Below are 26432 nucleotides of genomic sequence, written 5' to 3'. Positions count from 1 at the left end.
CTCCCAGCACATAATAATGAGAACAACAAATCCACTAAATAAAGATAGAATATTAAAAGTATTAAGGGAAAAAGGTCAAGTGACATATAAAGGCAGACCTATTAGAATTACACCAGACTTCTCATCAGAGACTAAGAAAGCCAGAAGATCATGGACAGATGTTATACAGACCCTAAGAGAACACAAAAGCCAGCCCAGGCTACTTTATCCAGCAAAACTCTCAATTACCATAGATTGAGAAACCAAAGTGTTTCAAGTCAAAACCAAATTCCCTCAATATCTTTCCATGAATCCAGCCCTTCAAAGGATAATAAAGGGAAAACACAACACAAGGACTGAAACTACAACTTACAAAATGAAAGAAAGTAATGCTTCAACAAACCAAAAATATGATAGCCTAAAGAAAAGAATCCCAACTATAACAAAAACAACAACAAAATAACAGGAAGCAACAATCATTTTTCTTTAATTGGTCATAAAACAAGCCTGAAAAGGCATAAAAATATTGAAATTAGCACATGCATCCTATCAGATCACCACAGAATAAGGGTGACATTCAATAACAACATAAATAACAGAAAGCCAACTTTCACGTGGAAATCGAACAACACTCTAGCCAATCATAACTTGGTCAAGGAAGAAATAAAGAAAGAAATTAACGACATTTTAGAGTTTAATGAAAATAAAGCCCCAACATACACAAACTTATCGGACACAATGAAAGCATTTCTAAGAGGAAAACTCATAGCTCTGAGTGCCTCCAAAAAGAAGCTAGAGAGCATACACTACCAGCATGATAGTATACCTATACACTCTAGGACAATAGGAAGCAAATTCACCCAAGAGGAGTAGATGACAGGTAATAATCAAAATCAGGGCTGAAATCAACCAAATGGAAACAAAGAGAACTATACAAAGAATCAACCAAACCTGTTGCGGCCTGCCCGCAGTCCACAACACGAACAGTTCAACTGAGAATGGCAGTTCGAGCTGAAAAGAGAGGAATCTAGACGGGGCGGAAGAAAGAATGGGGCTAAGACGATTACATGTTCAAAGCCCGCCTTTTTAATTCCAACATTCAGTTATAAAGGAAGGGGGAGGGAACCCAATTTCCTGCCAAGTAACTCGGGATCCAGTAGCAGGACGAACACGTGTGTGCCTCCAAGCAGCTAAGGCGACAGGGTCCAGCAGTGGGCGTGGCAGCACGAATGATCAGGAAACTCCACCCTTGAGCAAGCAGGTTCAAGCAGGTGGGGGAAGGGAGACCACATCTCCTCCCATTAGTTAACAAAAAAAAAAAAAAAAAAAAAAAAAAAAAAAAGAAATGGCTGGCCTGAGGAAGAAAAATTATCTATGCTAAATAGTTCTGCCTGAGTTCTTAGGGCTAAAGAAAAAACCTGTTTTCGAGGGATTCCCGATCTTTTCTAATCGTAAAATGTATCTGGCTAAGACTGTCTTTAAAGCACTAATGGAATAGCACTTAGCTGTAGGCTCTGACTTTATAATGCTAATTAGTGCTGAATAGGTAACTACCAGGTTGCATTTTAAGTAGGGCGTTGGAACCCTGGCTAAGTTTGACCGAACAAATTTAGAATAACACTGAGTTGATAATCCTCCGCAATTTTGGATGACAGGCGGGAAAACAAGGAGAAGGGGCAAGACTGGCTGGCTCCTAGTACAAGGGCAATTGGCTATTTTATTTGGGTGAGAGGCAGTGAAGGGCTTGCCATTTCGACAGTAAGGTCTCCATTCTCTCCCCCCTATTAATTAAGTTTAAATAGGCAACGCTTAGCTGAGGTGATCAAATGATTTTCTCATCCGTAGATGAGAGGGCCTTTAACCTTGGCTTGGGTGTACATTGACCCGATTCCTCCCGTGGGCCTTATAACAACCCGCATCTTTGGCTCTTGGTATCTTTTGGGGGGGGGAGGCAGAGCCTTAGGTATTTTTGGTTTTTAGCTGGAATCAGATACCAACCTCTTTCAAATCAGGTGTGTCACACAGGGAACTCAGAAACGGTCAAGCTGGACCTTCCCTCCGCAGTAATCTCCTGCGCCAAGCATTACTCATACTGTATTCGTCTGATCACGAATCAGTAGCGCAGGTCTGAGTCCTACGTGGTCTCTAGTGGAGACTTGTCAACCTCAGATTTAGCAAGGCCTAGACAAGAATTATGTCAGTATTAACACCACAAATTGTGGTTAAAATAGGAGCTGGAAGTCTTTCCTCCTCATTCCTGTTATTCCCTAGCCTGAGGAACTAAGGACACCTTGCAGTGAAAGACTCCAAAACTCCCAAAGGGAGGTACTTACTCAAGCCTCGGGTCAGCCGCGCACCCAAGAAGACACTGAGACCGGTACTTAAGATGTATAGAGAGTAAGATTTAATACAGCAACGACAAGAAAGCACATAAAAGCACATATACCAGATATCTGGGGTCGAACCTCATGCAGCAGGTGCAGAGGAGATTCGGCCCCTAGCCCAAATTTTCACAGGCTTTTATAAGAGGAGGGCAAGGGGGGAGCAGGGCAGGGAAAATACAGGTTTTACGTCACTAAGTGATTCAACCAAGGGTTTTTCCAAAGTGCTTTTGCAACCGCGTCTCACACTTTGGCCATGTACTTGATTCATTGGAACTGAGGTTTTTACTCACACCCTTATCTCAAAAATGTCCCTGGCACAGTCCTTAGTTGGGAGGGGTTGGACTGGGTTCGTTCCAGGAAACCCTTATCTCAGAAATGTCCCCGGAACAGTTTTCATTTGAGAGGGGGTCTGACTCTGGTGTGAGAGTTCAGAATGTACTCTGGGGTGAGAAGTTCAGGAGGGTTCCGGGAACAATCTCCAGATGGGAGGGGTAGGAGGGCTCTGAGTTGGAGAGTTCTGGTGGTCAGTAATTTTCCTCTTTCATTCCCCACTCCTTCTAGTGAGTAATTCTAATCTTAGAATTTCAGAAGTCTATATTTTTATGCGGAGAATACTGCATTTACTCTATTTTAACATGGGAACAAAAACAGAATAAGAAGCATTAGTAAACAGAACTAGGCAGGGGCCCTTTTAGCGAGGCTTGAGGGTCTGGGCACGATGTAGGTGCACGTAGATCAGATCTCTGGCTGGAACTGGTGAGATGTCCTTGGGGTACCCAGCTCGTTTACTGTCTCAGCTGTTGGGATCCCTGGAGCAATGTCGTCCGCGTACTCAGTCCGATTTTTCCCAGTTGTGACCAGACCACCTGCAAGCCTTTTAACTTAGCATACAGATCATTATTATAACAACATAGGTTTAAACACATCATTTGAGACTATGATGGGCATAGGAGTTTCATAAAGGATTTTAAACAGAGTAAAACTGAATCAAGAGATAGGGCATAGGGAAGGAACACCAAGTCTGTGCCAGTCTCTACGATTAATTTAGTCAAGGTCTGTCATAGAGTTTTAAACTAATTTATTTTATCTGTCCTGAGCTCTGAGGTCTATACACACAATGTAATTTTTATTTGACCTCTAAATGCTTGGCCACACCCTGACTTACCTGGGCAACAAAGCAGGGCTATTATCTGACACTATTGCTTTTGGCACTCTGAACCTTGGAAAAAATTTTTTTCAATAATCTTCTTGATGACTATGTGAGCAGTCTCATTTATCCATTTTGAGAACGTTTTTTCTCAGTAAAGTTTATTTCTCAGTTGATGTCAGGTCTGTCTTTTCAAGGGAGGACTAGTTTTCTTTCTTTCAGTTTTTACCATTTTATACAGGGTTTCTTTTACCAGTCTTAATTTGTCTATAACTTGATAGTCTTCAGACTGCCAGGATCATTGCTCTTTGGGATGCCTGTTTTTGGCCACAGCATCTTAGGTCTTTCTCTGTAGATGTCAACAGCTCTCTTTGTCTGTATATTGTTCCATACAGTGGCAAAAGCATACCTGCTGTCAGTGTAGACTTTTATAAAGCTTGTATCAAAGCCACAAGTTTAGCTTTTTGGGCTGAAGTCCCTTTAGGGAGGCTGCTGGCCTAGATCACTTGCTTTTTGTCCACCACTGCACTGCTGTCCCCGCCTTCCGCTTACCTTCAATCGTGAGGCTACTGCCGTCCGTGTACCAGCTCAAACTCTCAGGCCAAGGCTGATCTGATCTTTACTTGCCGAGGTAAGTAGCCCCCTCTGTTGGTAGATGGCCCCATGGATATGAGCTGCTTTTCATCAACTACTGCTGCTCCTGTGACAAAGCTGCTGCCATCTGTGTACCAGGCAGGCACACCTGGCCAAGGCTGATCAGTCAGATCTCTCCTTGTTCCAGTTTCCTCAGCCAGGACATCAGCACATTGATGTACAGGAGTGGAGTCATCCGCCAAGGAGCAGTAAACTCTGGTAGTGGGTATAGTCACATGCTGACCCAGAGTAAGCTTGTCAGCGTCTTTAACAAGCAGGGCTGCCTTTATGCTGTCAAAGGCTTTTTGGTGTTCCTCAGTCCAGGTGAATGGGACTTTTTCTTTCTGCAAAAGCCCGCCGTCCCCAGAAACTCACGTACTTGGCGCGGGGTGGTGGGGGTTGGGATCAGCATCACAGTCTTTTTTCTGGCCTTGGTGAGCCACTGCTTTTCGTCGTCTCGGCACCTCGGTACGACATAACTGAGCTTTCTTGGCTGATACCCGATACCCCAACTCACCCGGCTCATTCAGGAGCTTTTAGGAGGGCCAGAATTTTTTCTTTGTCTTTGATGTCTCTGCCTTCAGCCAACCGCAGGGCTTGGGTTAGCGCCGAGAGTTCATGTTTTCCAGAGCATTAGTCAGCCATCGGTCAGGGGGCTGAACCACACTTTTAGGGCATGTGCCAAGTTTTGTCTCAGAGTCAGTTTATCTGCGTCCTTGACCAGAAGCCACTATGTGCAGACAAGCAGGTCATCTTACAGTCACCAGGTCTAATTTTCACAAGTATGCCACCGGTCTTTTTCAGGGTCCCAATTTCTGAGTAAGAACCTCTTTGGCAATACTTTTGTTCTCAGTCACATCTAGGAGTCCCAAAGTTAGGGACAACATTAGGGCAGTCTCAATAGCATCTAAGGCCATCCAAGGTTGTTCTTTATTTTTTATACGAAGGGCTGTTTATCTTTTTAATTCAGCAAAACCTGGAATCTACAGTTTGCAAAGGCCCGCAGTGTCCAGGAACCTTTTAAACTTACTTTGCATTGGTCAGTGGAGGAATATGAAACACAGTCTCTTTTTAGCTGCTTTTAACAGGTAGGCCACCGGTCTCTTTTAAGGACTCAGCTTCTGTGTTAGCACCCCTTCTGCTTTTTCTTTACTTTCAGCCACGAGCAGGTGAAGGGTTTGGTCATGAGGGGGGGGTCCTCTCTTTTTTGTTAGGACAGTCTCTCACTCAGTGCTCTTTTTCTTTAACAGATAACAGTAAACACTTTGATCTTCAGCCAAAAGCTTGCTTTTGTTGCCGGGTACTAAGTTTTCTAGCTTCCCTGACTTTTGTGACCAGCATTTTATTTCTCTTATCTTTTTTAGAAAATTTTCTGGCTCCTTATTTCTTACAGATCATTCTTGAGTGCTAGCATTATTAGCAAGTGTCACTTTGCTAGGTTCTAGTCTTTGTCATTTATCTCTCTTTGCTCCTATTTCTTAACTGCAATGGAGATCTCATATAATGTCTCTCTTGTCTAAGATCCCTCCTGTTTTTTCTTTTCTTCTGCCTCCCGCCTCTCTCTCTCTCACACACACTTTCTCTGCCTCTTTCACTAGATCACATAACTGTCTCCCTCTCTATCTATAAATATATCTTTTTTGTTCTCTTTCCTTTGAATGTTATCTAATTATTACATCTATATTCTGTCACTTAACTTTTTTCATAGTTCGACTACCCTGGTTTATTTTTCTGTCTTACAGCACATTTCTGATTCTGACTCTGGTCTCTGTACTTGCCAGCCTCATTTTACTGGTTCCTCTTTTAAATATTTCTCATTTAGAGTATCTTTTTCATTTCAGACCTAATTTTTTTTATCTCTATTTTTACCTCTTTTCACTGTTAACCTATCTCTTTTGAGTCTGCTGAAGCTTTGCTCTCAGCTCTTTTTTGCAGACCTCTATCCTTTTTCAGAGCCTGGCAGTTAGACCTGTAGGTGCTCCTTACCTTGTATATTTCCCTCACCGGAGCTTAAAACAGATTCACTGCTAGCAGCTCAGGGCGATGCCTGAGAAGAGAAAACACACGGGGCAGAGAAGGGAGTGCAGCTCTCACATCTGGCTGCACCAGACCACTGATATGTCAAAATGAACACAATTTTTTTCTGTTTACAAGAGACAGGATACAGGGGACAGGAGAATGAGCCTTTCTCCCACCCAGGAGGCAGGCAAAGGCTGAAAACAGATCCTTTGATGTGAAGAGCCCAGCGCCGAGTCTCCGCTGCGCGCCGGAAAGCGATGTAAACTCCTGGGAGTGGCAAACAAACGCTGGCAGGCAGAGGCAGCAATTTAACTATTTAACTACCTGATAGACACCCTGTGCTCTCTGCACTGTCTTTGGGGAGGGAGCACGCAGCCGGGCCGGCACAAGGGAGTGCGGGTAGACTCTGGGGGGGGGACCAAAAGAGGGACGCTGTAGTCGGCCCCTCCCCAGCTGTGGCAGGCTTCACAGCCACTCCGGGACTGGCAGGCGGGGGCCGGCAGGCCGCTGCACTCACTATCAGCATTTTACAACTCAGGGCACAGACAGCCTCCGTTGCTGCTGTGTCCGCAGAACCCAGAACCTCAGCACCACTGCGGCAGCTCTGGATCTCAGAGCTCTTTTGAGCAGTCTGGGACTCACCAGCACTGAGTTTTCAAATTCTGTCCTGACGTCAGTCCAAGTCTACAGTCGACAAAGGGTTAACACACACACACACACACACACACACACACACAAGTCTGTCACGTGACAAAAACACAACCAACCAAACGCCACTTTCTGAAGGAGTCGGATTCTACATTGACTCTTTTTCCTGATAGGGGTGGGATTCCACATCCACTCCCGCTCTGGCAGAGAGAACACTCTCTCTCTCTCCTTCACTCTGCCAGGCAACAGCCAGGTCTTTTTGACTGTTCTGTACCCTGGGCACTCCTTCCAGGGTCTCCCTTGGAACATCTTTTTGGGGTGCAGATTGTGAGGCCATAGACAGTCGTCCTCTCACAGCCACTGCCAGAATAAACCCACAATCTCAGAATACACAAATGCAGCAGTTCCACACCTACACACCCAGCAGATTGTCCCATTTTCTAGAATAATAGCAGACACGACAAAAGCAGACACAAGACTTGAGACACTACAGGCAACTTACAGAATCAGATGGCCTCTCCAAGGCCGACAGATTGAGACCTTCCTGGTCTCCAGTGGGGTCCACCAAGCGTCCTTGGTCCTCCCCTATCTCACCTGGGACGTCTCCCAGGGGCAGATCGGACGGTGGGCACCTGAGCACGTCTACTCTTACCCACTTCGCATTCCCTCCCGGAGTGCGATCTCTGGTGCTCTTACTGAGCACAGAGCGTCAACGCAAAACCAGAACAGCGATCGCTTATACAGAATGGCCTTCCTGGCCTCTCAGAAATTAACAGAACACAGACACCAGACCAAAGCAGAACAGTAAATCTTACTTCTGAGTGGGTCCAGGACTTCTGGGTAGACGCGCTGATTCCCGGCCAATGCACCAAATGAAAGACTCCAAAACTCCCAAAGGGAGGTACTTACTCAAGCCTCGGGTCAGCCGCGCACCCAAGAAGACACTGAGACCGGTACTTAAGATGTATAGAGAGTAAGATTTAATACAGCAACGACAAGAAAGCACATAAAAGCACATATACCAGATATCTGGGGTCGAACCTCATGCAGCAGGTGCAGAGGAGATTCGGCCCCTAGCCCAAATTTTCACAGGCTTTTATAAGAGGAGGGCAAGGGGGGAGCAGGGCAGGGAAAATACAGGTTTTACGTCACTAAGTGATTCAACCAAGGGTTTTTCCAAAGTGCTTTTGCAACCGCGTCTCACACTTTGGCCATGTACTTGATTCATTGGAACTGAGGTTTTTACTCACACCCTTATCTCAAAAATGTCCCTGGCACAGTCCTTAGTTGGGAGGGGTTGGACTGGGTTCGTTCCAGGAAACCCTTATCTCAGAAATGTCCCCGGAACAGTTTTCATTTGAGAGGGGGTCTGACTCTGGTGTGAGAGTTCAGAATGTACTCTGGGGTGAGAAGTTCAGGAGGGTTCCGGGAACAATCTCCAGATGGGAGGGGTAGGAGGGCTCTGAGTTGGAGAGTTCTGGTGGTCAGTAATTTTCCTCTTTCAGCAGTAACAGCAAGGGTGAAAAGCCAGAGGCCAGCTAAGGGACTAAGCCCATCTCTATCAAAATAAGAACTAATCTCTGTAAATATATGAAATTTCTAGTTCCCTAGCTCTCTTGGTAAATCTAAATCCTATCTCAGACTGAAAACCACGTGCTGGAATGTCCTTGGAAGGGAGAATAGCAGTACCACCTGTTTGCTCTTAGGGGAGGGGAAGGCACGCCTGTAGGTCCGGCCAGAGATTGACCTGCTTGAGAAAGAAAGAGATCTAGACAATGAGAGAGTAGCAATGCAAATTTTCTTTTTGGAGAAATCCAGGTACTTATTCAGATGCAAATTGTAAAACTAAAGCTATTCTCCAGCTTCCTGTAGGGGATTTGGCTCAGAGGAAAACAGCTTTTCTGGGAGCTTTCATTCCCAGCTGAATTCTAAGCACAAGAGGAATTTTAGTCTTTAGAATGATACTTACGAGAAGAGACAGAATCTGTGTTTACCTGATGAATTAACCGTGCTCCATCTTCATCTCGTGAAAAAACACAAACCGAGCCTCTTCCCCAGATTAGAACCGGATCCGGACCCTTCCATTCATTAGTCAGGGCGTCCTTCCATTTTACCAATGCATAAGAATTAGAAGTAACTGGATGCCAGTGGCGGTCCGCTGCAGACTGACCTTTAATGTCAGTTTGCAAAAAGTTTAGGTTAAATAAGGTGAAGGCAAGATGAGCCTTTGGTGACCTTGGGGGATATAGATGCCCCTCTTTTGTTTTAAAAACCCAATTCTTTAAGGTGCTATGAGCACGTTCAACTATTCCTTGTCCAATGGGGTTGTAAGGAATTCCAGTTTTATGTTTGATACCGAATTCTTTACAGAATGCAATAAAGTTTTTACTAGAAAAAGATGGCCCCTTATCTGTCTTAATAAGCTTAGGCAACCCCATGGTATTAAAGGCTTGTAGGCAATGATTAATTACGTTTTTTGAAGCCTCCCCTGTATGCAGAGAAGCAAAGAGAAATCATGAACAGGTATCAATGCAAACATGTATATATTTTAGTTTTCCAAATTCTGCATAATGGGTTATATGCATTTGCCAAATATGATTAGGCATAAGGCCTCTAGGATTGACTCCTAGATGTGGCACTGGAGATAATGTAATACATTTAGGACATTGTTTTACAATCATTCTTACTTGCTCCTTAGTGATCTTATGTCGGAGCCTTAGGGTATGGCTAGAGAGGTGAAACCTTTCATGATCACGTTGGGCCAGAGCAACAGGATCTGAAACTAAAGATTCTCCTATTAGAGCTCTGTCAATGTGATCATTACCCTCGGCCAGAGGCCCAGGAAGACCAGAGTGAGACCATATATGGCCAATATAAAACGGATTTTTCCGGGCAAGAATGATGTTTTGCAATTCTGAAAATAAGGATCCTGATGGCGTATTGAAGTTAAACGTACCACAGGTTTCCAATAAGGGTACTGACTAAGCAACATATAAACTGTCAGTAAAGATATTAAAAGCCTCATGTACAGACTGAAAGACCTTTAGTACTGCTGTTTATTCGGCTAGCTGACCCGAGAGACCAGGAGTCTCTACAATAACCTGTTGATCATTAATAAGATATCCGGCTTGCCCTTTAGAGGAGCCATCAGTAAAAATCAATAGAGCATTATTTAAACGCTGTAAAGAAGTCATCTTAGGAAATATCATATCATGTTCATTTAAAATTTTTATTAACCTATCTTGAGGGTAGTGGTTGTCTATAGTTCCATTAAACCCTATTTGTGCAAGCAACCAATCTGTACTATGCTGTTTCAGCCAAGTGTCTTGACTTACGCTGTAAGGCTGAACAATGATATCTGGCTCTTTTCCGAAATAAGTCAATGCCTGCCTTCTTCCAGTGATAATCATCTGAGCCACTGCTTCGTGATATGGCAAGATATTACGTTTGGGAGAAATCCTCGAATGTATCCACATTATAGGAAATTTTTTCCATAGCAGTCCCGTAGGCACATGAGTCATATTAAAAATTAACAGGTGCAGTGGTAAGGAGTAATCTATATAGCTAACGAATTGCTCTTCAATAGACTTTTCCACTAGCTGTAAGGCCAGCAATCCTTCTGAGGTTAGGGATCTAGGGGAAGTGGGATCAGAACTCCCTTTAAGAATATCAAATAAAGGTTTCAACTCCCCTGTAGTAAGCTTTAAATAGGGGGGAAGCCAGTTAATATCACCTAACAATTTTTGAAAATCATTTAAGGTCCTTAGGTTATCTCTACGAATAACGATCTTCTGGGGAAAAACAGCTTGATCAGTGAGTCTAAAACCCAAATAATTATAAGGATCCTGAATTTGTACCTTTTCAGAAGCAATTTGCAATCCCTTATCAGCTAGGGCTTTTTGTAAACCTTTATAACACAAAAGCAATTCTTGGGGGTCCTTTCCTGCCATCAAGACATCATCTGTGAAATGAACGATCTAAATATTTGGCCATTGTTGTCTAACAGGTTGAATTGCTTTCGCCACAAACCTTTGACATAATGTGGGACTATTAGCCAGCCCCTGCGGGAGGACTGTCCATTGATATCTTTTCATGGGTTCCTTGAAATTTATAGAAGGAACACTAAAAGCAAATCTCTCACAATCCTTTGGATGCAAAGGGATGGTAAAGAAACAATCTTTCAAATCTATAACAATCTTATAATATCCCTTAGGAATGGCTACTGGGGAGGGGAGCTCCGGTTGTAAGGTTCCCATAAGTACCATGGTTTCATTAACCTTTCTTAAATCTTGTAACAGTCTCCATTTCCCAGATTTCTTCCTGATAATGAAAATGGGTGTATTCCAGGGAGAATGAGACTCCACCAAATGTCCTTCTTCTAACTGCTCCTGCACTAGCAAAGAAGTGGCCTCTATTTTCTCTTTAGGTAAAGACCACTGATCCACCCACACCGGAATATCATTACGCCATTGAATTTTTTCCGCGTGGGATGCAGGCAAGATAGTGGTCGCTATTGAAAATACTTTAAACCTCTCATGTTAGAGTGGGGTTTAAGATCCTCAAAGGTCTTAATTCCCTGTCCTTTCTTTACTAGTTCACGACCAGGCAGGGGTCCCTGCCTGAATGTCTGCTCAGTCACCATCTCCTTAGAACTGCACAGAATAACACCCATCTGTGACAACAGATCTCTTCCCCACAGAGTCACAGGCAAATTTGACATAACATACGGCTGAATCTTTCCTGATTTCCCTTCCTCATCTCTCCAGGTTAGCAATTTGGAACTACGTTTTGGGTTACTGGCGTACCCAATTCCTTGAAGGTGAGTCAAGGAAATAGTCAAGGGCCAGTTTGAGGGCCAGTCCTGCCCTTTTATAATCGTTACATCGGCCCTGGTATCTATTAATCCTTCAAAGCCTTTTTCATCAAGAGTCAATTTAAGGTTAGGTCTCTGATTTGTGATAGATTTCACCCAATTTACGCCCAAGGAGTCAAAATTATTTTGTCCTTCCTCATTTTCAAAGAATCTATACAGTGACTGGCGTAAAGGGATCAAAGTAAGTTGAGCAATTTTCTGATTAGCGGGTATAGTTATAGCACCACGAAGGCAAGGGGCTATGATTTTAAGTTCTCCCTCATAATCATTATTTATAACACCTGGATAAATCTGCAGGCCTTCTACAATAGAACTGCTTCGTCCCAAGAGAAAGCCACAGGTTTCTATGGGCAGTGGTCCAAAGACTCCGGTAGGCAGAGTTTGGACTCCCACTTCTGGGGTTAATACTGGGTGGACAGTGGAACAGACGTCCAGTCTTGCATTTCCTGGGTTTGACCTGACAAGCTCAAGAACTGATCTTGTTGGCTGGGCAGCAGATTTATAGCCCCATAAGCTGTCTTCTTTGAGTAACTCGGGGCCTGGGGCTGACCTCTTTCCTCGTTTCCCAGCACCAGGCGGCTCAAAACACTTGGTTTATGCTTACAATCTTTTGCCCAGTGGCGGCCCTTCCCACACTGGGGACATATTCCTGGGGTACGGCCTGTTTGTCTACCCTTGGCGCCCTTGTTCTTAGGACAATTACTTCTAAAATGATCCAAACTTCCATAATTAAAGCATGCATTATTCCCTCGTTTCTTCGAGAACATTGCTTGCGCATGGGTTCCCTGCAAGAACTCGCAGGAAGGCCCGATGTCTGCACAAAGATGGACATATCCCACCAAATCTGTCTGTCCCTTATGCGGTTGAATTGCAGCTCCGCAAGTTGCATTAGCATTCTCATAAGCCAGTTGCATAACGAAGAGACTACCCGTGTCTGGACTTCCAAGGATTCTACTAACTGAAATCAACAGCCTGTCCACAAAGTCCTGATATGGTTCATCGGAACCCTGCCGAATGCTAGCTAAACTTCCACTGATATCTCCTTTAACTGGCAACCTTCCCCAAGCATGGAGTGCGGCTGTCGCAATTTGCGCGTATGTACACTGCAAAGGGAAAATCAATTTGATTTGTCTGTCCCTCATATGGACCCTCTCCTAAAAGCATGTTGCTATCCCAGTCTGAGTTACCAGCCTGAGCATTAAAAGCAGCAGTTTTCTTACTGGCGTCTCGCCATTCAGAATCCCAAAGCAAAAAATCTCTTCCTGACAGGGTAGCCTTGGAAAGAGTCTTCCAATCTGAGGGGGTTAAGTGCAACTCCACAACTGTGTCCAGTAATGCTTGAGTGAATGGGGCTGAAGGACCATATTGCACAACAGCCGCCTTTAACTCTTTTATCAACTTGAAATCCAAGGTCTGGTAATGTTTGGCCATAGTATCTTGCTGATCAACTACCTCGACCAAAGGAAAGGCCAGTGTATTAGACGAATTCTGTCCTTTCCCACGAGCCTGACTCACAACTCTTTCTAGCGGCACCTGGTGAACTACAGAAGAGTTACTCTTCTCCGCTTCTGAGATCTTTTTTAGTTCCCGAAGCTCATTAGTCAGCCTCTGAAGCTTAATCTCAAACTCTAACTCGCTTAGCCGTGTGTCCCTATGAGTAGCACCTCCCGAAGTGGTGACTATAGGTGAAGCGGGAGATTCGCAAGAGGACCAATTCTCATTAAGGTAATGGGCAATTCCTCTATCTGAGTGATTTTTGTTAAAATTCAGACCATCATCAGAGTTTCCACATTTATCAATTTTTGAGTTAAGAAGATCTTTTTCTGAGGAGGCCTTCTCTGATAGGCACTCCTCCTGAGATACCACAAGCTCCACCTGAGGGCAATTTAGCCCTGGAGAAGTTGCATCTTTTATAGCATCATTTACAAGCGCCCAGAGGCCTAGGGTAAGATTATCTGTGTGAGCAATATTCAAGGCCTCACCAACTTTCTCCCAGGTTCCACAATCTATCATTTCTTCTTCCTTGAACCATGGACAACAGCTATCTACTTATCTAAAAAATTTCTTACTAATTGTACTTCAAGCCTTACTCCTCTGGCCTGAAACAACTCCTGAAAACTAAAAACAACCGCCTGATCCATGACTTTAAACCCTTCCTTCTTCCACCTAAGCAGCTTTCTAAAAAGCTGCGGCACACCACCTGTTTCCGTATCTAGTTCTGATTAATAAGCTGCTGACCCAAGCAGAAACAGTGTTGGGTTAGCACTGATTCAAACTTGATTCTTATCCTACAGCATGCTCAGCAACACTTTACAAAACTGAAATTTTAAGCAGGCGCTAGCACGTGTACCTGTCCATTGCTCCGATGCTCCAATACAAAGATCCTTTCCTTTCTGGTGGAGCTCCACACAGCTGCCGTTTCTCTTAGCATCCCTCTGCCATTCTTCAGGTCCCAGTTCTGGCGCCAACTGTTGCGGCCTACCCGCAGTCCACAACACGAATGGTTCAACTGAGAATGGCAGTTCGGGCTGAAAAGAGAGGAATCTAGACGGGGCGGAAGAAAGAATGGGGCTAAGACGATTTCATGTTCAAAGCCCGCCTTTTTAATTCCAACATTCAGTTATAAAGGAAGGGGGAGGGAACCCAATTTCCTGCCAAGTAACTCGGGATCCCGTAGCAGGACGAACACATGTGAGCCTCCAAGCAGCTAAGCCGACAGGGTCCAGCAGTGGGCGTGGCAGCACGAATGATCAGGAAACTCCACCCTTGAGCAAGCAGGTTCAAGCAGGTGGGGGAAGGGAGACCACATCCAAGCAGGTGGGGGAAGGGAGACCACACAAACCAGTAGCTGGTTCTTTGAGAAAATAAAAAAGATAGATAAACCTTTTAAACTGACTAACTAGAGGGCACAGGGACAGTATCCCAATTTTAAAAATCAGAAATGAAACAGGAGACATAACAACAGAAGCTGAGGAAATTCAAAATATCATCACATCCCACTACAAAAGGCTATAATCAACAAAAGTAGAAAACCTGGATGAAATGGACAAATTTCTGTACAGATCCCAGGTACCAAAGTTAAATCAAGAGCATATAAATAATCTAAACAGTCCCATTTTCCTTAAAGAAATAGAAATAGTCATTAATCGTTTCAAAAACAAAAAAAGCCCAGGACTAGATGGGTTTAGGGCAGAGTTCTATTAGACACTCAAAGAACACATAATACCAATACTCATCAAACTATTTCATTAATAGAAACAGAAGACACTCTACCCAATTCATTCTTTGAAGCCACCTTTACTCTGTCATCTAAATCACAAAATGACCCAAAAAACAAAGAGGATTTCAGACCAATTTCCCTTATGAATAACGATGCAAAAATAATAAAATTATTCCAAACCGAATCCAGGAACACATCAAAAAGGTCATCCAACATGATCAAGCAGGCTTCATCACAGGGATTCAGGGATGGTTCAATATATGGAAATCCATCAATGCAATACACTATATGACCAAACTTAAAGACAAACCTAATGATCATCTCATTAGATGCTGAGAAAGCATTTGACAAAATCCAACACCCCTTCATGATAAAATTCTTGTAAATACCAGGAATTCAAGGCCCATATCTAAACATAGTAAAAGCAATATACAGCAAAACAGGTGCTAACATCAAACTAAATGGAGAGAAATTTGAAGCAATCCCATTAATATCAGGGAATAGACAAGGTTGTCCACTCTCTCCCTACCTATTCAATATGATACTTGTAGTCCTATCCAGAGCAACTAGACAACAAGAGGAGATCAAAGGGATACAAATTGGAAAGGAAGAATTTAAACTATTACCATTTGCAGATGCTATAATAGTATACTTAATTAACCCTAAAAATCCCACTAGAGAACTCCTAAACCTGATAAACAACTTCATCAAATTAGGGGGAAATAAAATTAACTCAACCAAATCAGTGGCCTTCCTCTACACAAAGGATAATAGGCTGAGAAAGAAATTAGGGAAACAGCTCCCTTTACAATAGTCACAAATAAGATAATATACTTTTGTGTGACTCTACTTAAGCAAGTGAAAGTTCTGTATGATAAAATCTTAAAGTCTCTGAAGAAATAAATCAAAGAATATCTCTGAAGATGGAAAGATGTCCCATGCTCATGGATTGGCGGGACTAATATAGTAAAAATGACCATTTTGCTGAAAGCAATATATAGATTAAATGCAATTCCCATTAAAAAATTCCATTCAATACTTCACAGAGTTAGAAAGGGCAATTTGCAAATTCATCTGGAATAACAAAAATCTTAGGATATTGAAAACTATTCTCTACAATAATAAACTTTGGGTAGAATCGCAATCCCTGACTCAAGCTGAACTACAGAGCAATTGTGAGAAAAACCACATGGTACTGGTATAGTGAAAGGCAGGTAGATAAATGGTATAGAATTGAAAACCCAGAAATGAACTCAAACATGTATGTTCACTGGTTCTTTGACAAAGTAGATAAACCATTCTGTGGAATAAAGGCAGCATTTTCAACAAATGGTGCTGGTTCAACTGGCAGTAAGGAAGTTGAAGAATTGCAAATTCTTACCACCTGCCACAAAGTTCAAGTCCAACTGGATCAAGGACATCCACATAAAACCAGATACAGTGAGACTTACAGAGGAGAAAGTGGGAAGAACCTGGAACATATGGGCATAGGTGGAAAATTCCTGAACTGAACAACTGGCTTGTGCTGTAACATAAAGTATTGTCAAAAGGGACATCATAATATTGCAACACTTTTGTAAGGAAAAGGACAGTGTCAATAAGTAAAATAGGCAACCAACAGATTGGAAAAAATATCTTTACCAATTCTACATCCGACAGAGGGCTAATATCGAATATATACAAAGAACTGAGGAAGGTAGACTTCAAAGAACAAAATAACCCCACTAAAAAGGAGTGTAGAGCTAAACAAATAATTCTCCACAGAAGAATATCAAATGTCCAAGAAGCACCTAAATAATGTTCAATATCCTTAGTCATCAGAGAAATGCAAATTAAAACAATTACGAGATTCTATCTCACACCACTCAGATTGGCTAAGATAAAAACTCAGGTGACAGCAGATGCTGGCAAGGATGTGGAGAAAGAGGAACACTTCTCCATTGCTGGTGGGATGGTGAGCTTGTACAACATCTTCGGAAATCATTTTGGTGTTTCCTCAGAAAACTGATCCAGCAATACCACTCCTGGGCATATAACCAGAAGATGCTCCGCTTTGTAATGAGGACACATGTTCCAGTATTTTCATAGCAGCCTTATTTATAATATCCAGAAGTTGGAAAAAAACAAAAACAAAAAACAGATGTTCCTCAGTAAAGGAATGGATACAGAAAATTTGGTCTATTTACACAATGGAGTACTAATCAACTATTAAAACAAAAATTTATGAAATTTTTAGGGAAAAGTTTGGAACTAGATACTATCATGCTGAGTGAGGTAAGCCAATCACAAAAGAACACACATTGTGCACACTCAGCGATAAGTGGATATTTGCCCAGAACCTTAGAATACCCAAGATATAATTCGTAAACCACATGAAACACAAGAAGAAGGGATACCAACTTTAGGATACTTTAATTCTCTTTAGAAGGGGTAACAAAATACCAATTGAAAGAGTTACAAGGACAAAGTGTGGAGCAGAGACTGGAAAAATGAGCATCCAGAGACTGCATCACCAGAGAATCCATCCCATATAAAATCACCAAACCCACACACTTTTGTGGATGCCAATAAGAGCTTGCTGACAGGAGCCTGATATAGCTGTCCCCTGAGAGGATCTGTCAGTGCCTGACTAAAACAGAGGTGGATCCTAAGTCCTACCATTCTACTGAGTACATCGTTCCACAATGAAGGTGCTTGACATGGGGTCTAAGGAGCTGAAGGGGTTAGCAACCCCATAGGAGGAACAATAATATGAACAAACCAGTACCCGCAGATCTCCTAGACACCAAACCAACAACTAAAGTGTACACATGGTGGAACTCAGGTCTCCAGCTACATACATATGTAGCAGAAGATGGCCTAGTCAGTCATCAATGGGAGGAAATACTCTTGGTACTGTGAAGGCTCTATGCCTCGGTCTAAACGGAGAATGCCAAGAACAGGAAGTGGGAGTAGGTGGGTTGGTGAGCAGAGATAGTGGGGAAGCAAGGGGTGGTTTTTGAGGTGGGGGAACCAAGAATGAGAATATCCTTTGGAATTTAAATGAAGAAAATATCTAATAAAAAACAATAAAATATCAGATGGGAGAATCAGCATTCCTGACCTCAAGCTGCACTTCTGCAATAGTGATAAAATATTGCATGGTATTAGTAAAGATACAGAAACATTGATCAATGGAACAAAATTTATGACCCATAAATAAAACCATACATGCACACTTGATCTTTAACAAAGAAGCCAAAAATATACAATGGAAAAAGGAAAGCTTCTTCCAATATGGTACTGGTCTAACTGGCTGAGTGAATTAAAATAGACCCATATTTGTCACCTTGCACTAAGCTCAAGTCTAGTGGATCAAGAACCTCAACATAACAGAAGAAATTAATGGGAGAGAAAGTGAGAAAAAGCCTTGTCCTCATTGGCACAGGGGGAATTTCCTAAACAAAACTCCAATGGTTCAGTAGCTAAGATCAAGAATTGAAAAAATGTTACCTCATGAAACTGGAAAGCTTCTGCAAAGCAATGGGCATATTCAATAAGACAAATCAGCAACTTATAGATTGGTAAAACATCTTCACTAACACCACATCCAATAGAGGGCTAATATTCACAATATATAAAGAACCCAAGAAGTAAACCACAAAATATCCAAATAGTCCAATCAAAAATGGGGAATAGCACTGAAACCAGGATTCACAACAGAGGAATCTCGAATGGCAGAGAAGCACCTAAAGAAATGTTCAAAATCCCTAGTGATCAGAGAAATGAAAAACCAAAACTTCCCTAAGATTCCACCATACACCAATCAGAATAGCTAAGATCAAACTTCAGGTGACAGCAGATGCTGGTGAGTATGTGGAGAAATAGGAACATTCCTCCATTGCTGGTGGGATTGCAAACTGGTATAAACACTCTGGAAATCAGTCTGCAGGTTCATCAGAAAATTGCAAATTGTAGACCCAGCTGTTCCACTCTTGGAAATATACCTAAAAAGATTCTCCAACATTCCATAGGGGTATGAGTGCCACTATGTTATAGTGTCCTTCTTTGTTATAGACAGAATCTGGAAACAACCTAGATGTCCAGTAACAGAAGAATGCATACAGTAAATGTGGTTCATTTACACAATGGGATACTAGTCAGCTATTAAAAATGAGGACATCCTGAGATTTGCAGGCACATGAATGGAATAAGAAAATATCCTGAGTGGGGTAACTCAGACCCGAAAGGACATGCATGGTATGTACTCACAAATAAAAGGATATTAGCCAGAAAACAAACAAACAACAACAACAACAAAACATTCAGAATACTGACGATACTGTCCACAGAACTGAAAAGGTCAAGAAGCTGAAGTGCCCAAGTGAGGACAACTCATTCCCACTTGGGAAAAGAAGAAAGCAATCACAAGTCGGAAGGGAGGAAGAGAGTTGCAAAGGAAAGTGGATGGGGTTGGAGGCAGTTGGAGAGAAATGGAAACCTTATCTGGATTTGGATGAGGGAAAAGGACTGAAGACCTGAGAGCCAGCAGAAAGAATATGAACAGGCAACCTCAGAAAATAGGAGGTTGAGGTGACCCCACAGAATGCACCAGAGACCTGGCAGGTGAGAAACCTCCAAGACTCAAATTAAGGGACCTTAGATGAAATGCCTGACAGGAGAGAGAGGGAACTTATAGAATCCACCTCCAGAAGGAAGACAGAACATCAAGTAAGGGATGGGGTGGCTGTCCCATTCCCACATTTGACCCATAATGGTTCCTATCTGAAAGAACTGCAGTGATGGAAATGAATAAGGGCCTAAAGAAAAAAAGTTCCAGCAATAGAACCAAAGTGAGTTCCAGCTCAAGGGGGTGTCCAAAGGCCTGATACTATTACTGAGGCTACGGAGCACTCACAATAAGGGACCTATTGTGACTGTCCTCCAAAAATCCTAACAAGCAGCTGGAAGAGTCAGATGCAGATATTTGCACCCAATCAATGGACAGAAGCAGCTGACCCCTGTTGTTGAATTAGGGAAGGCTGAAAGAAGCTCAGGAGAAGGTTGATCCTGTGAGGATCAGCAGTCTCAATTAATCTGGACATCTGAGATCTCTCAGACACTGGACCACCAAAAAGACAGCACATACCATCTCATATGAGTTCTCCAACACACATACTGTATAGGACTTCCAGGTCTGTATTCATTCACAGGTGGATTCATAACCTCAAGAGGCTGAAGCAGTTTAGAGGACACATGTGGTTGGGGATTGGATTGTCCATGTAAATAAACATATGGCATTCTTGAATGCTGAAAAAGCCTTTGTCAAAACACAATACCCCTTCATATTAAAGACTTAAATCAGAAATTCAAGGCATATATATAAACATAAAGAAAGCAATATAGAGTAAGCCAAGAGCCAACATAACATTAATGGACAGAAACTTGAAACGGTCCCTCTAAAATCAGGGACAAGAAAACACTGCCCCCTCTCTCTGTCTCAATGTAAGATAGTACTTGTGGGGCGCCACCCCACATCGTCGCCATTATAAGATGGCGCAGACATCGTCTGCCTCTGGAGATGAACAAGTGATCCGCGCATGTGCTGGCATTAACCGTTCATGGTGCCAGGTGCCCGCCTGACAACGTCACCTCGGGTGACAAGAATTTGGCCTATAGGGAATCGCCACTTCCGAGGCGAGAGAAATCTCCTATTTAAGGGAGGCGGTTTTCGGGCTTGGGGTCTCCGCCTTGAGAAGCTGATGCTCTCCCTCTCAAGACGCATTAAAGCTTGCCACAGAAGGATCCTGTTTGTGTGCCGCGTTGTTTCTTGCTGGCGGGAAAATTAGCGCGGGACATTTGGTGCCGAAAAACCCGGGAATTGTGACCAGACCATCGTCAGCACCTTCGGAGACCCCTCGGCGACGGGGAGGGTTCAGAACTGTGGCTAGACTACGCATCGGAAAGGTATGCCTGAACATGAACTCTTTTCTTTAACTCTTTCCCAGGCATTGGGTTTGTCCGGATTGTGGTTTGGATTTCCAGAGGCCATTATCATCGTTATTTTAGCTCTTCTACTCTTCCTCCTGGCCAGTTATATCTGTGAACATAGGCGGTGGTGTTAACAAGTTTCCAACAGCATATCAGTTCGTTGTAGATAAGCGGCGTTGCACTCCATCGCGGCGCCAAATTAGTCTCTGGTAAATAAAAGAGCAGAAAGGCGAGCCGTACTTTCGGTTTCTCGCTGTTGCCGTAAGTCGGACGTAGATAAGCCGTGGGCCGCGCCAAGACATCTTTTTGATTCTAAAAGTGACTTAAGGCGGACGTAGATAAGCTGCGGTTACTTTTGACCCATTATGGGGTCGTCACAGTCAATCCAAACATCACTTGAAAATCTCCTTAAGAAAAGAGACCTAAAGCTAGGGGACAAGGATCTTAAGCACTTTGTTGAGGAGGTAGATAGAGTTGCCCCTTGGTATGCCGTTTCTGGCTCCTTGACCTTGGCCTCATGGAAAAAATTGGGGAAGGATCTTGATTTGTGCCCCGACTTACGTATGGGCACCAAAGCAGTTTGGAAGATGATCAAAAACTGCCTTGAGGATGAAACATGTGAGGAAGTCAGAAAAAAGGGACAAATAGCGTTGGAGACCGTTCAGGATGGCATGTCAGAATCTGAGCGTAGTGAGAGGATGGGTGCACGTGCACAAACTAGGAAGAGGATCCCAAAGAATAAAAGTGAAAAAGGACCTCCCAGGAAGCCTAAGAGGGCGGGAGAGAGGGGAACAAGCAGTATACCTGCCTCCCCACATGAGGAATCGGACTCCGAGGGAGTACCGATTTTTCAACCTATATCTAAGCCTGGGTTGTACCCAACCCAAGAGCTTGAAGCACTCAATATTCAAAGCTCTGAAGAGTCATCCGGAGCAGAGAGTGGGAGACTAGATACAGAGGAAGAGGAAGAACTTGATGAGGAAGCAACCAGATATGAGAGAGAGAGGTATTATCCTGATGAGAGGCCGTTAAATAAACGGACCTCTAAACCTGCCATTTCAACAAAACCTAATGCTTTACCCAGGAATCCCGTACAGACAGTTCCCTCTGCCCCACCACCTTATGAGATACGCCCTAAAGCTTTCTCATTGTTACCTGAAAAGGTGCATCGCAAGCTCAGGCTCGCTTACCCTGTCTATGAGCAAGATGGTGGGAGAGTATATGCTCCTGTTGATTATAACCAAATAAAGGAGCTTGCAGAATCAGTTAGAAAGTTTGGAGCAAATGCCAGTTTTACTCTAATGCAGTTAGATCGACTGGCATTAACCGCCCTGACGCCCAGTGACTGGCAAACAGTGGCGAAAGCTGTGCTACCAAGCATGGGACAATACATGGAATGGAAGGCCCTATGGCATGAGGCGGCACAGGCCCAGGCTAGGACTAATGCCGCAGCCCTGACCCCAGAGCAAAGAGACTGGACCTTTGAACTCCTTACAGGACAGGGTCCTTATGCAGCAGATCAGGTCAATTATCATTGGGGAGCTTATGCCCAAATATCCAGTACTGCTATACGAGCATGGAAATCACTCAACCGTAAAGGAGAAACTAGTAATCAGCTCACCAAGATTATACAGGGACCTCAGGAACCATTCTCAGACTATGTGGCCAGGATGATGGAGGTAGCAGGAAAGATTTTCGGGGATCCTGATTGTGCCGGACCCTTTATAGAGCAATTAATCTTTGAACAAGCCACTCAGGAGTGCAGAAGTGCAATAGCGCCGAGGAAAAACAAGGGATTGTCAGAATGGCTTAGAATATGTAGAGAGATTGGTGGACCGTTGAGTAACTCTGGGCTCGCCGCAGCCATTTTACAGGCACAAAGGTGACCTCCCCCTACGGGGGGCAGCAGTCGCACCTGCTTCAACTGTGGGAAATCAGGGCATCTCGCAAAAGATTGCCGGGCACCTAAGCAAAACCAGAGAACTCTTACCCTATGTTCCCGATGTGGAAAGGGTTACCATCCAGTCAGTCAATGCAGATCAACTAGAGACATTAAAGGCAACCTCCTCCCGCCTGCTATCCCTGTTAGACAGGAGCCAAAAAACCGGGCCTGCGGGCCCCCGGCCCCGGGGCCCTCAAAAATACGGGACCCAATTCGCTGGGACCAGTCCCCTGAGCGAGGAGGCAGATCAAGCCAAGGCACAAGAATGGACTTGTGCGCCACCACCTCAATCTTATTAACACCTCAGATGGGGGTTCAACCTGTCCCTGCCATGCCCTTAGGGCCTCCCATACCGGACAACGTGGTGGGACTTATCATTGGCCGTGGTGCCCTTACCGCATGCAGACTAATAGTCCATCCAGGCATAACAGATAATCAACACATCCCAAATATGCAGATTCTATGCTCCAGCCCTCATGGTGTATTTTCTATTAAAAAAGGGGACAGGATTGCTCAGCTCCTCCTCCTCCCGCTGCTGGGAGAATTACCCAATCAAGATAAAAAACTTATGGGATCTTCAGAAATGGATTCGGCCTATTTGACATTGTCACTTGATTCGCGCCCGAAATTAATCCTTAACATAAATGGTAAAAATTTTGAGGGCATTCTTGACACCGGAGCTGATAAGAGTATTATTTCCACACATTGGTGGCCTAAAGCTTGGCCAGTGACAAAATCCTCTCATTCTTTACAAGGCCTGGGGTATCAATCCAGTCCAGACATTAGTACCAACCGGCTGGTCTGGACGTCACCAGAGGGTTTAAAAGGATGCTTTTCCCCCTACGTTCTACCCCTACCTGTAAATCTCTGGGGGAGAGATGTCATGACAGATTTAGGACTGACTCTGACCAATGATTATTCATTACGTCTTAGAGAAATGATGGAGAAAATGGGTTATCAAGAAGGCCAGGGTTTGGGACGCCATGAACAAGGCGAACCGCGCCCAATCTCACACAAGGCCAATAAGGACAGAGCAGGCCTGGGTTTTTCCTAGGCGCCACTGAGGCAGTACGACCTATACCATGGAAAACGGAGGATCCTGTGTGGGTTCCTCAGTGGCCGCTAACCTCCGAGAAATTGAGCGTTGTAACACAAATTATTGCAGAACAACTAAAACTCGGCCATATTGAACCCTCTACTTCCCCCTGGAACACCCCCATATTTGTAATAAAGAAAAAGTCTGGCAAATGGCGTCTGTTACATGATTTAAGAGCTATAAATGGACAGATGTCCCTGTTAGGGCCTGTACAGAGAGGATTACCTATGCTGTCCGCCCTTCCTAAGGGCTGGAACATCCTCATTATAGACATCAGAGATTGCTTTTTTTCCATACCGTTACACCCTGCGGATAGACCTCGCTTTGCCTTTAGTGTCCCCTCTATCAATCATACAGAGCCAGATAAGAGGTATCAATAGAGAGTCTTGCCCCAAGGGATGGCCAATAGCCCTACTATCTGCCAACTGTATGTAGACCAAGCACTCGCCCCGATAAAGAGACAATTTCTGGTGATGGTGAGTCGTCTTGGTTTCTATTAGTAAGATTCTTATATTTGCCTTTTGCCATCTTGTAATCTCTGTTGTTAGTTGTTATAGATGTCTCTGGCTGGAGTTTGTTCCTGCTCTGATTCTGCTAGCGTCTGTCAGCACTCCTGGGAGTCAAAATCTCTCTTGAGCCTCAGTGGTCAGAGTACTCCCTGCAGGCAAGCTCTCCTCTTGCAGGGAAGGTGCACAGAGGTCTGGAGCCCAGCTCTGCCTCATTTCTGAAGATGAATGCCCCAATGGCATCCTGTCCCTATGTTACTTTTGCAGCCAATGTGCTCTCCTGAGCAGACTGGTCTCTGAGGGAACCAGAATACAAGATGTTGCCCTCACCTGGTCAAGAGGTCAGTGTTTTCTAGGGTTTTAGTGTTTCATGGTTCTAGTTTTTTGTTTTATTTTATTTTGCTTTTGTGTTTCTTTTTGTTTTTTAAATGATTTTAGGGATATAGCGATTTATTTATTTATTTATTTATTTATTTATTTATTTATTATTTTCATTTTTTTAGTATTTTGGTTTATTTTTTGTTTGTTTGTTTTTTTGTTTGTTTGTTTTAAGACTTTAGGTTTTTTATGCTTTTAGGTTTTTTTATGATTTTAGGGTTTTGGAGTGCTTTAGGTGATTTTTAGTGTCTTAGGTTTTTTGGGGGCTTCAGATATTTTCCTTAGGGATTTAGGGTTGTTTTTGTTTTAGGGTTTTAGAGACTTTTAGGTTTTTAAAAGATTTTTAGATTTTTAAGTTTTGAATAAAAGAATGTAAGAATTCAACATTGGAATGTCACTACAATACGTTTTCATCTTTCATTGTATACATACATATATATTCATAATATAATAATTAAACCTTATAATTAAACATTATAATGAGAAAATTGTTTCTTTTTTAGTATTTCAAATATATTTGGTTAAGGCAACAGTGTGAAAATTGTTGCCTCTGTGTCCTGAGTGCTTAGATTAATGTATATTTACCACCAATCCAGGACACACTACTTCCTTGTCCACGAACATTTAGGCAATTTTAATGTTTCCTAGATATTTCTTTTCAGAATTTTTTGAAAGATTTCATTTTTATAAGTTTTGAAAATACATGTATAAGTGATATTTGATACATAATGTTTCCTATGTTTATGGTAAAAGAACTAACCCAGAATTTTCCACTTTTTATTTCATCAATCAGTTCAACTATCAATGCAAAACCTAAATCTTTAAGTTTCTGACATAAGGAAGAATGGCAAGATAGAACGTACTAAGAGACATTCTACATATTGGGTTTTATGTGGATATCCTTTATCAACTTGGATTTGAACTTTGTACAAGAAGATAGGAATGGATCATTTTGCATTCTTCTACATGCCAAAAACCAGTGGAAGCAGTACCATTTGTTGAAAATGCTGTCTTCTTGTCACTAGATGGTTTTGTACTCACTGTCACAGTTTAAGTGAGGATAGTTGTGTGGGTTCATTTCTGGGTCTTCAATTCTATCCTGTCCTGTTTGTCCATGGCTAAACATAATCAAAAATAAGAATTAAAGGTTTGCCAGTAGTGTCTTAGCACCAGGACTAGTGCCTTTGTAAGTTCTCATATATCATCTCAGATCTTCCACAGAGGCAACATTTTTTTCAAGATTCAAACAGTCTCAAAACAATTTTCCACCCTCTAATTAGTGACCCAAACACAGAAAAGCCTTTATTCATACATTTTACTCAAATCTACACAGAAACACTTCAATATCAATCACTTAAAAACAGATATAAAGTCTTCACTGTACACTAACTTGAAGCTAGGCATAAAGGATTTCCTTTAAACATCACTAAAAAAAAAAAAAAGTAAAACTTTATAAAATTAATATCGTATCTCAACTCTGAATATTACACACACATGAGTGAAGCATTGCTTTAATCATAGTGATTATATCAAAAAGGTCCAACAAGTCACCTCATAGAAGACAATCCATGATCACTAGTGTCCACAAAACATAAACACATAAATCATTTTCTAGTTCCATATGATTAATGGTATTT

This window comes from Mus caroli, unplaced genomic scaffold (genome assembly GCF_978045245.1).
Source record: "Mus caroli unplaced genomic scaffold, Mus_caroli_1 scaffold_22, whole genome shotgun sequence".
Classification (NCBI taxonomy): Eukaryota; Metazoa; Chordata; class Mammalia; order Rodentia; family Muridae; genus Mus; species Mus caroli.
Note: the sequence above shows the minus strand (reverse complement) of the source record.